Here is a 16,960-nt window from a genome sequence, read left to right as displayed (position 1 = left end):
CTGTTTTCTCAACGGGGATATTGAATTCTATAAGATAAAGCCATAAATACGTATATCTGAGTTTCCTATCAAAAGTTACAGCTGTCTTCATGAAGTTGTAAACCCTTTTATTTGAATGGAGTTCTCGCACGAAACAAAGTATAGGCTTTCATTTTTTCAATAACTGGAAGCTCTTGGCTCAAACAGCTGCAAAACCTGTTTCCCCAGCAGGAGATGCTGAATTGTATAAGGCAAAGCCATATTGATGTGTGTCTGAGCCTTCTATCAAAAGTTACAGGTAACTTCATGAAGCTGTACAAAAACACTTTATTTTGCAGAGACCGTGCGTTTCTGACTATTACATGCATTTGAATGGAGTTCTTGCACGAAACAAAGTATAGGTTTTCATCTTGTGAATAACTTGAAAATCTTAGCTCACATAGCTTTAAAACTGTTTGCTCAACACGGGGATATTGAATTCGATAAGATAAAGCCATAAATACGCATATCTGAGTCTCCTATCAAAAGTTAGAGCTGTCTTCATGAAGTTGTAAACGCTTTATTTCGCCAAGACAGTGCGTTTCTGACTATTACATGCATTTGAATGGAGTTGTCGCACGAAACAAAGTATAGGTATTCATTTTGTGAATAACTTGAAAATCTTAGATCAAACAGCTGCAAAACCTGTTTGCTCAACACGGGGATATCGAACTTTATAAGATAAAGCCATAAATATGTTTATATGCGTCTTCTATCAAAAGTTACAGCTGTCTTGAATGAAAGCATTATAGCAGCTCACCTCGATCATGTGGTAGAACAGACACATGGGCCACCTACGTGTCCTTCTACGGCAGGAGTAGTTGCCACAAACCTGCAAAACAAAAAGAAATGATCAGGTGACATGAACAGATTTATACAGCCATAAGCAAGAGATTCTTCCTGCCTGTGGGCGTCAAACTGGACCCCCCCCCCCCCCCCCCCCCCCCCTCCTTACTGTAACTATCAAAACTATCATAGTCTAAAACTATCATCTCATATCAAAACTATTATAATCACATTATATGACTTTATCAGTTATAACAATGAGAAACGGTGAACAATTTGGCAAATAAATTACTTATAATTGTGCTTACCTGGTCCAAATGATCCACAGTCCCTTTGCATTTGTTATAATCCAGGATGATGTGGGGCTTTCTCTTCCCAGAGTCCTGGACTTGTAGCTCACGGTGCCCGGTGCTCAATAAGACAACCTTTTTTCTTTGCTTGGGGATGTAGGAAACCACAGCCTTGCCCCCCCTGTAGCGACCTGGACGGGAGAGACGATCATCGAATCTTACTGCCCGATTAATTTGCTCAAATCTTTTTTTCTTTTTTTTTGACATGGTAGCATGAAACAGAAGAGCCCTGTCTCCCCATTTCACAGGCTTGTTGTCGTTTCATGTTGAGACCTGTACAGGCCAGCCAGCATCAAAAGCCCCATGTAAGCCTCATCTATGTCCTTCCAGTCTTTTACTGACCTGTTGCCCCTGCAGGTTGGTGAAATGCAGGATTAGCTGCATAATGTCCTCTGCAAAAAAAAGATGGAAAGTGCTCACAGGGCTGCTGATCCTATACGAATTGCATAATGGGTTGGTCCTGGGGTTAAAATGGGGGGAGGAAAAAATGGCAGGACCTCTTCGCGTGTGGGTTGCCACATGATTTCTCCATTTTTAGATCTCCACTGGCCATCCTCCAGTCTTGTCTCTTCCTCCTGCTCTTCTTCCTCCTTCTCCTTCTCCTCCTCCTCACATGAGCTGCAAAGCTCCTCAGTGCCTGGCAAAAATTCTTCTTCGCTGTCAGAAGTATCTCCACTGCTTGTGGAGAGTGCAAAACTGCAGCAACAGCCTCCTCTAAACTGAGTGCACGCTTCATTGTGTCTGTGCAGAAATGACCACTCAGACCAGGCTGCAAAGTATTCTCATAGACTTCAAAGGTGCACCTGAATAAACATGCTATACCATACATCCAATAAGAGAGAGGAGGCACACTCTTGATCAAGAAAAAACATAAGCGCACGCCTTTGATCTCTCCCCCCCCCCCCCCCCCCCCCTCTCTCTCTCTCTCTCTCTCACACACACACACACACACATGCACATACATACATACACAATACCATTTTATGGTGGTTAGCTGTTTTATTGTCATGCATTTTACAAGGTAAGATAACCATGTCCTGCATTCAAAACCACTGAAAATGTCTATGGTGGTGCTGTGCCTAATATTGTGCTGGTGTATGCTGGGTAATCGCACAGCTAGCGACTGGGTGACTTTATTCACCCGCTTCGGCTGTTATCAGTCCATATCCCCTAGATATGGACCATCTCCTGCTAGATTGTTCAGAAGGTTGTTATCATCCATCCAGATGGAGGATCACTAACAGGAGCGTGGGAAGACTCCAGAATCCACTCTGGCTGCAATCCGGTGGATACAGCAGTGTTTACAGGTAAGACCGTTTAAACGGACAGCATTTATAGAATGACTATTAAAAGTCAGACCAGCGAGTGTCAATAATGTTAATGTGGTTATGTTAGTAATACACCGAGTGCTAATATAACAGCTTTAAGATGCATTTGTAGATGTTATTACGTGTTTTATCGTCTTTATGGTGCTAGCTTAAAGTTACGGTGTAAACGTTAGCTTATATTGGAGTAAAGCTGTTACTGTTTAAACGATGTTAGCACAGAAATATTAGCTTCTGTCATGACTGACGAAGTTACTAGTTAATAAAGTTTCCAGTAAAGTGTTTAATCGCAGCCACAGACTGACAGCAAATATCTCGATTAGCTTCAGTGCATCTGTAATAAATATGTGCAAGTTTCAGTGCTTCGTTTAAACTGTATGATACTTATACTGACCCAGGGTCAGTGTAAAATACAATCCTAGCTGTGTGAACAAAGCCTGGCTCCTTTAATCCTGCATGAAAAACCTCAGGATGCAGGCTATTATTACTCTTTCCTGCTGGCACACCTGTCACACCTGAGAGTCAGCTAGAAACTTACAGTGACGTGGACATCATGCAAAGACTGCCAGACTCTGTAATACTGCAAATGATCAGTGACTCAAGTTAACTACTAACTAAACTTTAAACGGTACCTCTGTGTCTCTGTGTGCTGAACATTTAGGATTGAGTCAGGCTGCATCTGTGTTAGTCCTCTGACAGACTGGTGACCTGTCCAGGTGTGCTCTACCTATGACTACTGGGACAGGCTCTAGCTCCTGTAATAGAAATTTTATGTTATTCTCATTTAAAGCATTTAAGTGCTTATGCATATGCTTAGTTGTGACACTGTTATAGACTGTTCAATGAAAGTTTCTAAAACTAGATGAACTTACTTCAGCAGTTTGAGAAAACAACTCCCTTTACAGGTGCTGATAACGTCAAGGGCACAAAACAGCATAACCATTGATCCGTTAGGTTTCATAGCGAGACACGTGAAGTGGCAGAGCTGACATGACTGAACTGTGATGTTTGATGTGTGTTTGCTCTCCTGTGCACAGTAATAAATAGCATGATCACAGCTCTTTCTGTGTTGCAGACTTTATTTAAAAAATTCCATGACATCTACTATAACTGAACCAACCTGGTGCTCTTCATTTATGGAGGCTGTTGAGTCTGAATGTTGGATGTTGTGTATCTCGTGTTCTCTGGGCTTGGTTGTCCTCAAGTCTTTTTGCAGGATCAGAAAACAAAACCGGGAGGCGCGTAAATGTTTCTTCTCCATGATGTTTCTTCAAATGTTTCTTCTGGATGATGATATGACCGTGACACGGGATGCCACCTTTGGTCTTGTGATGAAGCAAAGCTCAGGAAGAAGTGTGATTAAATGGTACCCACATGTTGAGAAGGATGTACAGGGCACCTGCAGCCAAATCCAAGCTTCAGCTTAGTTGTAGTTGCAGAATGCTATAGGACTGAGACATCTAAGGCATCAAATGTTTGATTAAACGGATGAAAAAGAGAAGTTTTTTCCCTATAATTATCACTTCTTAAAATCTGTAGCAACTTCAAGTCTGTCAGCATGCTGAGCATGCTCAGAATGTGACAATATATTTTTGTTCAATATTTAATTTCTTTCAGTTGCAATTGTTAAATGAAAAAATATATATTCTTATAATTTAGCAAACGAATTTATCAAAAAAAAACAACAACATATATCTGTATTAGTTTTAGTAAATTAATTTGACACCTGTATTGAAAATACCATATTGTATTCATACAGAATCAGTATGGTATCATTGTTTGTCTGTTCACTGATTGTTGAAGCTAAGAGCTACTTTGATCTGTTTAGATCTAAAGTATCCAAAGTTGAGTTCTAATGTTTCTTCACCCCTGTGTGTGTGATATGTGATTTCCTACATGCTGGCAGAGCAGAGCAGCAGTTTGTGCTCACAGATGGTGACAGTGTGGAGAGACGGTGGTATTTCCTCAGAAGAACCAGCAGAGTCACAAAGGACACCAGTCCATCTCACCACCTTGACTTGCTGACTGATGTTCGTCTGCACTGCACAGAGGAAATCAACTGACCGAGGTTTGTCCAGTGACGTGTTATGAAATGTATATTTGTTTTATGCTTACAGATATGTTTTTCTTGACAGAGGCTCTGCAGAGGTTAGACAAAGCAGAGAAAACATGTGCTTTACATTTTACTGTGATTTATTGAGATATTTGTTGCCTGATGTTCAGCAGGAATGGAGAAATAGAATCAAAGGGAGATGTTTTTCCTGTTTTTGTAATGATGTAAGTAAATCTTCAATATTATTTATTTGCTTGGTTATATTAGGAGCGATTCTGAGTGAGGGGGAGAGGAGTCATCATCCAGGTAAAGTGACGTGGATCAGTGGATACACTTGTCTCCCCTTTAAAGGAGACGATCCAAGTCATCCTTAAATGTTAGCGCTTTCAAATACACAAACATTTTTAAAGGACAAAAATGAACATCCAACTTTGACTGTAATACAAAATAAATCTTTGCATGTGTGTTTTCAAACTCTCAGATGGGCAGTATATCAGTCTTGGACTGTCTAACCTGCCGGAGCAGCACTGAATGACCACCGCACGAGCATGTTCCTGCAACATTCAGCATCTGATCCTTCATCTGTGTGCTTCTGCTTTTGGTAAGTAGAGTTACCCAACTCCAGTAACTCTAAACACATGCCATCCATTTCTAACGGCCTGGTTACTTCCTGTCAGTTACTTTAGAAACCATGTGGTCACCTGACCTAACACTGTTTCTTCTTCTTCCCCTTAATGTTGAAGTGTCAAATGTCAAACAGCTGGAGAGGAAACTACACCAGTGTACTGGGATGTTTCAGCAACACGTGCCAGATGCTGTTCCTTCATGGTGACATCACCAGAGACAGTCCCGCCCACCTCAGGACCCATTGATTATGATGATCTGATCCATCAAACCCCCAGCAGGTGAACTTTATTCATGACATAACACCGCAACAATGTAAAAAATTAAACAGCAACAGTCTAAATGTAAAGTGCATTCTAAAGTCCTCTTCAATAAATTGTATGCAAAGAGTCATTCAGGTCACTACAGAACCCAGAGTCTTCATCATTAAATCTCTGGTTGCTTCATTTTTTCTATCCTATATCAGATATTTTAAAGGTTAGCTTAGGTAAAGTTCCATTCTCATGGTGAGGCAAAGTGCTTTATGTGTGTGTGTGCGTGTCATGAACGGCTATAAAAGGCCTATAATTAAAGAACAAAGCGGGGTTTGAGTTCGAGTTGCGGCAGACTGTCACTACTTGTAAATGGAACGCAGCCTTCCTACGGCGGACAGCTAATAACAGGAATCGGACGCGGTCCAGCCAAGTCCACAGCAACCACCATAGCAACCGCCTAGCATGACCTTAAAAACATATTCTGTCTTCATAACTATCAAAATCGTGAAATGATTTGCAAAGTGTGAAAGTGTTACAGCTGCAGAGAGCTATGGCGGTATCTATGGAAGCTGTTTACATAGCTAATAATATACGATGTAACCATGGAGACAGTCAGTCACTTGAGCTAGCGGTGCATGTTTACTACAGTGAATAAGGTGATTGAGTGCACAGCGTCCACACTCTGCAGGGGGTAAAGACATTACTTCAATATTGTTTTATATTGATATATATTAGCCTTCTGTTGACCATCACCTCAGGTTCACCATTACAGTTTCAGATTACAGATGCACACTGTCTAAACACATTCAAAAACTCATGTCTCAGAAATAAGCACAGCTGTTCATGTTTGTCATTAGAGTTTTATTTGTAAGAAAATTATGAACTTCATATTGTGCATTAAATAAAAGAACATTTCACAACTCTGAGTCAACAGAAACAGGTAACAGAAATGTCTCTAATGTGTACAGTGTAGTGAAGCATTAAAAGATCATAAAGGAAAAACTAACATTTATGTGAAACTAATTGTAATAAAAAATGAGCAGGTGCTTTATAGATTTAAAAGAAAGAATCTGAAAACAACACTTTTTTGGTCTAAGTGATCAAAGTAGAAAACAGAACTGATGTTCAAGAACAAACCGTAGCTGCACTAATATTACACATCTCGATCGTTGTACTGAACAGACATGTTGCTTTTAAAACCACATGCAGTGTGTGACCATGACTGTTCACTGAGACCATGAACGCCACTTCGCTGAGGCATTCTTCTTCTTCTTCTTGCCATTAAATTGGAAGCAGAAGCAGCACGAGCTGATTTGATCTACTGAAAGGAAAAAGCAGAACATCTGAGTTGAAACCAGTCAGCTGAAATCATTAAGACAGGAACAAATTCAATGCAGTGTCTCAAGTGGCTTAGCCTGTTACAACTGTTGATACAAGTTAAATACGGTTAACACACAGTGTCAGGGAGCTCCAGTGTGGGAACTAGTGGCTTTAGGTTTGTAGTCATTTAACTTTCATCCATTCATTCATTTAATTCAGGAGGAAGAAATGCCAGGTTGGTGCAGGCTGGTTACATGCATTTGGTCCCATGCTGTCTTTAATTAAATGACTTGGTTCATTTTATGGCTGGGCTGTATGTGGGGTTATATCATGTTATTTGGGCAGGAGTACCTGTCCCCTGTTAGACTTAGAAAGTTTCTCCATAAGTAGAGTTTCTAACTCTTCTAGCACATCTGTGGCTGACAGCTTTTTGGTGGCTCTTTTTACCCCACACTGGTTGTGAGTGTGTAAATAGCCCCACTAGTTATTTTGGGTCGCAGTTAACTAGGGAGGAAGGGGTGGGTATGCCATGATTAGGTGAATAACAATTATATGTGATACATAAATTTCACAATGCATGCATATATCTCTATCAATTAAACCTGGCCTGAGGGCTGCCATTTTTTACATTCAGTTATTTCTCTTAGAAATGTTGGAACTAAATAATGAATGTGTTACAGTTAAAGTGAAACACTGGTCAGTGTAAATGGCTCATTGGGACACAGAAACCTTTAAATTAAACCTGATATCTAGTGTCAAACAATATCAAAGCTGTAAAAGATGTTTACATTCAGAATTTATAAAACTATGATTGTAAATAAATTCAAACAAGTGAGCTTTTCTCTTTGTGCTGAATATCAACACTGTGGTTTCTTAGACTGTAAGCTTTACTTTAGTGCAACCAGTTGCAGAAGCTGCCACTCCAAATGTCTTTTGATAACAAGAAAAAAATACCTTTTCAGTACACGGCCTGAAGTTCTTCTCCGACATCTTCTGCAATCGGCTTTGTCTGCTGGTTTGAAGACAATAAACCACAAAAAAGATGATTTAGTCACTTTGTCTGCGTCATGCAGCTCGAATGTGTCGTGTAACGATGTTGAATAGCCGTCGTTATCCCTCTGCTTTGAGCCTTTTATCAAAAGTTACAGCTAACTTCATGAAGTTGTACAAAAAGGCTTCATTTCGCCGAGACAGTGCGTTTCTGACTATTACATGCATTTGAATGGAGTTCTTGCACGAAACAAAGTATAAGTTTTCATTATGTGAATAACTTGTATTTTACACTGACCCTGGGTCAGTATCAACTTCATGAAGACAGCTGTAACTTTTGATAGAGGACTCACACACACACACATATTTATGGCTTTGCCTTATAGAATTCAGCATCTCCGTGCTGAGGAAATAGGTTTTGCAGCTGTTTGAGCTAAGATTTTCAAGTTATTCACAAATTGAAAACCTATACTTTGTGTCGGGCGAGAACTCCATTCAAATGCATGTAATAGTGAGAAACGCACTAACGTGGTGAAATAAAGCGTTTTTCCATAAACTTCATAAAGACAGCTGTAAATTTTGAGAGAAGACTCACACACACATTGGGGGGATATTGAAGTCTATAAGATAAAGCCATGAATATGTTTGTCTGAGTCTTCTATCAAAAGTTACAGCAAGCTCTATGAAGTTGATGAGAAACGCTTTACTTCGCCAAGACAGTGCGTTTCTCACTGTTACATGCATTTGAATTTAGTTCTTGCCCGACACAAAGTATAGGTTTTAATTTGTGAATAACTTGAAAATCTTAGCTCAAACAGCTGCAAAACCTATTTCCTGAGCACTGAGATGCTGAATTCTATAAGGCAAAGCCATAAATATGTGTGTGTGATTCTTCTATCAACAGTTACAGCTGTCTTCTTGAAGTTGATACTGACCCAGGGTCAGTGTAAAATACAATCCTAGCTGTGTGAACAAAGCTTGGCTCCTTTAATCCTGCATGACAAACCTCAGGATGCAGGTTATTATTACTCTTTCCTGCTGGCACACCTGAGAGTCAGCTAGAAACTTACAGTGACGTGGACATCATGCAAAGACTGCCAGACTCTGTAATACTGTGAATGATCAGTGACTCAAGTTAACACTAAACTTTAAACAGTACCTCTGTGTCTCTGTGTGCTGAACATTTAGGATTGAGTCTGCATTGACTTTATTTATTGAGACTTTAATGTGCTAAAAGCAGGTTGAAGACAGCTCAGAAACATTTGAAGATTAAAATTTAGCATTATGGCTGCTGGTGGTTTGTAAAGCCTATACTCAGCTGTAGTTTTTGTTACTAATTTATGTTTGTTGTTGTTTAACACAGATTTCAGAAGAGCAAATATGCTTAATAGTTTAACTAGATTTCATTTGTCAGTGTGGGACTGCTGAGTCACCTGAAGAACTCATTTCATTCATTCTCCACATGATGTTCATATACAGAAATGTTTCACAGGAACTGGTTCCTCCCAAACTGTGAACTAGTGTGTTTCCATAGATTATCTCTGTATGAATGTACTTTTAAATGAATGCAAGTGTTTGTCCTTTTTTGTTCCTCAGTTACAGTACGTGATATCTTGATATCAGGCGGTCAACACTGGGGGAAGACAAGAAGCAGACGTACTTCCAAGAGGGAGCTGCAGTGAGGACACAGCCAGGTCACTGAGGTCAGAGGTCAGAATCTGAAACAGCTCAGGTTTATATTTTAGGGGTTATAAAAAATCAAAATGTATTTATGAAGAAACCTTTAAATAATAGTCATAATTATGATTATTATAAGAAACATTTAAGTGGATTTTCTGTTACACATATTGTATTAGCCCTGCAATAAACTGGCAGCCTGTCTTTGTCCTGTATCAGCTGGGATAGGCTTCATCCTCCCGCAACCCTGAATTGGATACATTGTATTCCAATTATGTAATCTGATCATTTACAAACTCAAGGTATCTAATCAAAATGTAAGTAATAATTATAAAATGGGAAAGCAGAAATAAGTGTGACATAAATGTAAATGTGTTAGCTGACATAGAGGACAGCTACATGTAGTCTGAAAAACCTTTGTTGTCAAGTATTGCAGGTATATCAGCACGAGACATTCTTACATAGAAGAGTCTGTTAAAGTCTCTAACTCAGCGAAGCATTATTGGTCCCGTCTGTTTGGATAACTATAGTAAGTTGATGTTTGTCCATTTATTGACACATTTTCTTAAGTGCTTATCCAGTTCAGGATCACAGTGGAGCTGCAGCTGGATATGTTCATTAAATAAACCTTACAAAAGTTAACAATAAACCTGCATCCATGTACGTTGTTGTCCACAGGATAAGAAAATCAAACTGGAACACTGTGGAACATGTTAATAAATGTTTGTGTGTTTATGCCTGTGTCTTTCACAGGAGGCGCTGGAAGGTTTCCCTAATAGTTCCTGGTGAATCAAAGCAGAACCATAAAGGTTGCTGGATTGCATGATGGCCTTACCCCTGAGCAGTCATCCTGTTAAAGGAGGAACCAGTTAGAAGCTGTTTTCAAAGTAGCTGAGCAGATTTCATCTCAAGTAAGCGATTAACTGTTTGTTCATCTGTTCTGCCACTTAAAGAGCATTTAAGGACGTCTTTTGAGTGTCCAGCTGAATTAATTCTACTGGCTCTCATGGTCATTTGTTATTATAGACATATTTTTCATGTTCATCCAGCTATTTAGTAAATTCTATCTATTTAGTAATATCCGTCAGCTATAAAATGTAATATAAATATAAAAAATATCTAAATATCTCCTGCACTTTATATTTTAATGATGTAAGTCTGTTATCGTGTTACATTAGCATTCCTCACATATCAATGAGATGCTGTACAGTACAATCCTACTGACGCAGCAGAGGGATAACGACGGCTATTCAACATCGTTACACGACACATTCGAGCTGCATGACACAGACAAAGTGACTAAATCATCTTTTTTGTGGTTTATTGTCTTCAAACCAGCAGACAAAGCCGATTGCAGAAGATGTCGGAGAAGAACTTCAGGCCGTGTACTGAAAAGGTATTTTTTTCTTGTTATCAAAAGACATTTGGAGTGGCAGCTTCTGCAACTGGTTGCACTAAAGTAAAGCTTACAGTCTAAGAAACCACAGTGTTGATATTCAGCACAAAGAGAAAAGCTCACTTGTTTGAATTTATTTACAATCATAGTTTTATAAATTCTGAATGTAAACATCTTTTACAGCTTTGATATTGTTTGACACTAGATATCAGGTTTAATTTAAAGGTTTCTGTGTCCCAATGAGCCATTTACACTGACCAGTGTTTCACTTTAACTGTAACACATTCATTATTTAGTTCCAACATTTCTAAGAGAAATAACTGAATGTAAAAAATGGCAGCCCTCAGGCCAGGTTTAATTGATAGAGATATATGCATGCATTGTGAAATTTATGTATCACATATAATTGTTATTCACCTAATCATGGCATACCCACCCCTTCCTCCCTAGTTAACTGCAACCCAAAATAACTAGTGGGGCTATTTACACACTCACAACCAGTGTGGGGTAAAAAGAGCCACCAAAAAGCTGTCAGCCACAGATGTGCTAGAAGAGTTAGAAACTCTACTTATGGAGAAACTTTCTAAGTCTAACAGGGGACAGGTACTCCTGCCCAAATAACATGATATAACCCCACATACAGCCCAGCCATAAAATGAACCAAGTCATTTAATTAAAGACAGCATGGGACCAAATGCATGTAACCAGCCTGCACCAACCTGGCATTTCTTCCTCCTGAATTAAATGAATGAATGGATGAAAGTTAAATGACTACAAACCTAAAGCCACTAGTTCCCACACTGGAGCTCCCTGACACTGTGTGTTAACCGTATTTAGCTTGTATCAACAGTTGTAACAGGCTAAGCCACTTGAGACACTGCATTGAATTTGTTCCTGTCTTAATGATTTCAGCTGACTGGTTTCAACTCAGATGTTCTGCTTTTTCCTTTCAGTAGATCAAATCAGCTCGTGCTGCTTCTGCTTCCAATTTAATGGCAAGAAGAAGAAGAAGAATGCTTCAGCGAAGTGGCGTTCATGGTCTCAGTGAACAGTCATGGTCACACACTGCATGTGGTTTTAAAAGCAACATGTCTGTTCAGTACAACGATCGAGATGTGTAATATTAGTGCAGCTACGGTTTGTTCTTGAACATCAGTTCTGTTTTCTACTTTGATCACTTAGACCAAAAAAGTGTTGTTTTCAGATTCTTTCTTTTAAATCTATAAAGCACCTGCTCATTTTTTATTACAATTAGTTTCACATAAATGTTAGTTTTTCCTTTATGATCTTTTAATGCTTACACTACACTGTACACATTAGAGACATTTCTGTTACCTGTTTCTGTTGACTCAGAGTTGTGAAATGTTCTTTTATTTAATGCACAATATGAAGTTCATAATTTTCTTACAAATAAAACTCTAATGACAAACATGAACAGCTGTGCTTATCTCTGAGACATGAGTTTTTGAATGTGTTTAGACAGTGTGCATTTGTATGCTGAAACTATAATGGTGAACCTGAGGTGATGGTCAACAGAAGGCAAATATATATCAATATAAAACAATATTGAAGTAATGTCTTTACCCCCTGCAGAGTGTGGACGCTGTGCACTCAATCACCTTATTCACTGTAGAAAACGTGACTGACTGTCTCCATGGTTACATCTATATTATTAGCTATGTAAACAGCTTCCATAGCTCTCTGCAGCTGTAACACTTTCACACTTTGCAAATCATTTCACGATTTTGATAGTTATGAAGACAGAATATGTTTTTAAGGTCATGCTAGGCGGTTGCTATGGTGGTTGCTGTGGACTTGGCTGGACCGCGTCCGATTCCTGTTATTAGCTGTCCGCCGTAGGAAGGCTGTGTTCCATATACAAGTAGTGACAGTCTGCCGCAACTCGAACAAAGCAACCCCGCTTTGTTCTTTAATTATAGGCCTTTTATAGCCGTTCATGACACGCACACACACACATAAAGCACTTTGCCTCACCATGAGAATGGAACTTTACCTAAGCTAACCTTTAAAATATCTGATATAGGATAGAAAAATGAAGCAACCAGAGATGTAATGATAAAGACTCTAAAACCCACTGTCTTGACAAAATAAAGCGTTTTTGTACAACTTCATATAAATAGCTGTAACTTTTGATAGAAGACTCAGACAAACATGTTTATGGCTTTATCTTATAGAACTCAATATCCCGGTGCTGGGCAAACAGGTTTTGCAGCCGTTTGAGCTAAGATTTTAAAATTATTCACATAATGAAAACCTATACTTTGTTTCAGGCGAGTTTCCCATTCAAATGCATGTAACAGTGAGAAACACACTGTCTTGGCGAAATAAAGCGTTTTTGAACAACTTCATATAAATCGCTGTAACTTTTGATAGAAGACTCAGACAAACATGTTTATGGCTTTATCTTATAGAACTCAATATCCCCGAGCTGGGCAAACAGGTTTTGCAGCCGTTTGAGCTAAGATTTTAAAATTATTCACATGATGAAAACCTATACTTTGTTTCAGGCGAGTTTCCCATTCAAATGCATGTAACAGTGAGAAACGCATTGTCTTGGCAAAATAAAGCGTTTTTGAACAACTTCATATAAATCGCTGTAACTTTTGATAGAAGACTTAGACAAACATGTTTATGGCTTTATCTTATAGAACTCAATATCCCTGTGCTGGGCAAACAGGTTTTGCAGCCGTTTGAGCTAAGATTTTAAAATTATTCACATAATGAAAACCTATACTTTGTTTCAGGCGAGTTTCCCATTCAAATGCATGTAACAGTGAGAAACGCATTGTCTTGGCGAAATAAAGCGTTTTTGAACAACTTCATATAAATCGCTGTAACTTTTGATAGAAGACTCAGACAAACATGTTTATGGCTTTATCTTATAGAACTCAATATCCCCGTGCTGGGCAAACAGGTTTTGCAGCCGTTTGAGCTAAGATTTTAAAATTATTCACATAATGAAAACCTATACTTTGTTTCAGGCGAGTTTCCCATTCAAATGCATGTAACAGTGAGAAACACACTGTCTTGGCGAAATAAAGCGTTTTTGAACAACTTCATATAAATCGCTGTAACTTTTGATAGAAGACTCAGACAAACATGTTTATGGCTTTATCTTATAGAACTCAATATCCCGGAGCTGGGCAAACAGGTTTTGCAGCCGTTTGAGCTAAGATTTTAAAATTATTCACATGATGAAAACCTATACTTTGTTTCAGGCGAGTTTCCCATTCAAATGCATGTAACAGTGAGAAACGCATTGTCTTGGCGAAATAAAGCGTTTTTGAACAACTTCATATAAATCGCTGTAACTTTTGATAGAAGACTTAGACAAACGTGTTTATGGCTTTATCTTATAGAACTCAATATCCCCGTGCTGGGCAAACAGGTTTTGCAGCTGTTTGAGCTAAGATTTTAAAATTATTCACATAATGAAAACCTATACTTTGTTTCAGGCGAGTTTCCCATTCAAATGCATGTAACAGTGAGAAACACACTGTCTTGGCGAAATAAAGCGTTTTTGAACAACTTCATATAAATCGCTGTAACTTTTGATAGAAGACTCAGACAAACATGTTTATGGCTTTATCTTATAGAACTCAATATCCCCGTGCTGGGCAAACAGAACAGGTTTTGCAGCCGTTTGAGCTAAGATTTTAAAATTATTCACATAATGAAAACCTATACTTTGTTTCAGGCGAGTTTCCCATTCAAATGCATGTAACAGTGAGAAACGCATTGTCTTGGCGAAATAAAGCGTTTTTGAACAACTTCATATAAATCGCTGTAACTTTTGATAGAAGACTCAGACAAACATGTTTATGGCTTTATCTTATAGAACTCAATATCCCCGTGCTGGGCAAACAGAACAGGTTTTGCAGCCGTTTGAGCTAAGATTTTAAAATTATTCACATAATGAAAACCTATACTTTGTTTCAGGCGAGTTTCCCATTCAAATGCATGTAACAGTGAGAAACACACTGTCTTGGCGAAATAAAGCGTTTTTGAACAACTTCATATAAATCGCTGTAACTTTTGATAGAAGACTCAGACAAACATGTTTATGGCTTTATCTTATAGAACTCAATATCCCCGAGCTGGGCAAACAGGTTTTGCAGCCGTTTGAGCTAAGATTTTAAAATTATTCACATGATGAAAACCTATACTTTGTTTCAGGCGAGTTTCCCATTCAAATGCATGTAACAGTGAGAAACGCATTGTCTTGGCGAAATAAAGCGTTTTTGAACAACTTCATATAAATCGCTGTAACTTTTGATAGAAGACTTAGACAAACATGTTTATGGCTTTATCTTATAGAACTCAATATCCCCGTGCTGGGCAAACAGGTTTTGCAGCCGTTTGAGCTAAGATTTTAAAATTATTCACATAATGAAAACCTATACTTTGTTTCAGGCGAGTTTCCCATTCAAATGCATGTAACAGTGAGAAACACACTGTCTTGGCGAAATAAAGCGTTTTTGAACAACTTCATATAAATCGCTGTAACTTTTGATAGAAGACTCAGACAAACATGTTTATGGCTTTATCTTATAGAACTCAATATCCCCGTGCTGGGCAAACAGAACAGGTTTTGCAGCCGTTTGAGCTAAGATTTTAAAATTATTCACATAATGAAAACCTATACTTTGTTTCAGGCGAGTTTCCCATTCAAATGCATGTAACAGTGAGAAACGCATTGTCTTGGCGAAATAAAGCGTTTTTGAACAACTTCATATAAATCGCTGTAACTTTTGATAGAAGACTTAGACAAACATGTTTATGGCTTTATCTTATAGAACTCAATATCCCCGTGCTGGGCAAACAGGTTTTGCAGCCGTTTGAGCTAAGATTTTAAAATTATTCACATAATGAAAACCTATACTTTGTTTCAGGCGAGTTTCCCATTCAAATGCATGTAACAGTGAGAAACACACTGTCTTGGCGAAATAAAGCGTTTTTGAACAACTTCATATAAATCGCTGTAACTTTTGATAGAAGACTCAGACAAACATGTTTATGGCTTTATCTTATAGAACTCAATATCCCCGAGCTGGGCAAACAGGTTTTGCAGCCGTTTGAGCTAAGATTTTAAAATTATTCACATGATGAAAACCTATACTTTGTTTCAGGCGAGTTTCCCATTCAAATGCATGTAACAGTGAGAAACGCATTGTCTTGGCGAAATAAAGCGTTTTTGAACAACTTCATATAAATCGCTGTAACTTTTGATAGAAGACTTAGACAAACATGTTTATGGCTTTATCTTATAGAACTCAATATCCCCGTGCTGGGCAAACAGGTTTTGCAGCCGTTTGAGCTAAGATTTTAAAATTATTCACATAATGAAAACCTATACTTTGTTTCAGGCGAGTTTCCCATTCAAATGCATGTAACAGTGAGAAACACACTGTCTTGGCGAAATAAAGCGTTTTTGAACAACTTCATATAAATCGCTGTAACTTTTGATAGAAGACTCAGACAAACATGTTTATGGCTTTATCTTATAGAACTCAATATCCCCGTGCTGGGCAAACAGAACAGGTTTTGCAGCCGTTTGAGCTAAGATTTTAAAATTATTCACATAATGAAAACCTATACTTTGTTTCAGGCGAGTTTCCCATTCAAATGCATGTAACAGTGAGAAACGCATTGTCTTGGCGAAATAAAGCGTTTTTGAACAACTTCATATAAATCGCTGTAACTTTTGATAGAAGACTTAGACAAACATGTTTATGGCTTTATCTTATAGAACTCAATATCCCCGTGCTGGGCAAACAGGTTTTGCAGCCGTTTGAGCTAAGATTTTAAAATTATTCACATAATGAAAACCTATACTTTGTTTCAGGCGAGTTTCCCATTCAAATGCATGTAACAGTGAGAAACACACTGTCTTGGCGAAATAAAGCGTTTTTGAACAACTTCATATAAATCGCTGTAACTTTTGATAGAAGACTCAGACAAACATGTTTATGGCTTTATCTTATAGAACTCAATATCCCCGAGCTGGGCAAACAGGTTTTGCAGCCGTTTGAGCTAAGATTTTAAAATTATTCACATGATGAAAACCTATACTTTGTTTCAGGCGAGTTTCCCATTCAAATGCATGTAACAGTGAGAAACGCATTGTCTTGGCGAAATAAAGCGTT

The 16,960-nt window shown here is 38.4% G+C and overlaps 1 long non-coding RNA gene across 11 annotated transcripts; it reads left to right on the top strand.

Moving 5' to 3' along the window:
• Window positions 1-2,087: 2,087 nt before the first annotated feature.
• LOC309714261 lies at window positions 2,088-12,188 on the top strand. Of its 11 annotated transcripts, none has more exons than XR_014278867.1 (9): window positions 2,088-2,461; window positions 3,685-4,547; window positions 4,800-4,908; window positions 5,014-5,133; window positions 5,276-5,437; window positions 9,317-9,430; window positions 10,151-10,308; window positions 10,736-10,793; window positions 11,747-12,188. It is a non-coding gene; the product is annotated as an uncharacterized lncRNA (long non-coding RNA). The 11 variants fall into 11 exon arrangements; XR_014278869.1 differs by having other exon boundaries at window positions 2,088-3,845; window positions 4,391-4,547; window positions 11,747-12,183; XR_014278870.1 differs by having other exon boundaries at window positions 2,088-3,845; window positions 4,386-4,547; window positions 11,747-12,183.
• Window positions 12,189-16,960: the final 4,772 nt, after the last annotated feature.

The sequence above is a fragment of the Aulonocara stuartgranti genome (genome assembly GCF_965226115.1).
Source record: "Aulonocara stuartgranti genome assembly, chromosome: 9".
In the NCBI taxonomy this organism is placed as follows: Eukaryota; Metazoa; Chordata; class Actinopteri; order Cichliformes; family Cichlidae; genus Aulonocara; species Aulonocara stuartgranti.
This window is presented reverse-complemented; position numbering and strand designations above follow the sequence as displayed.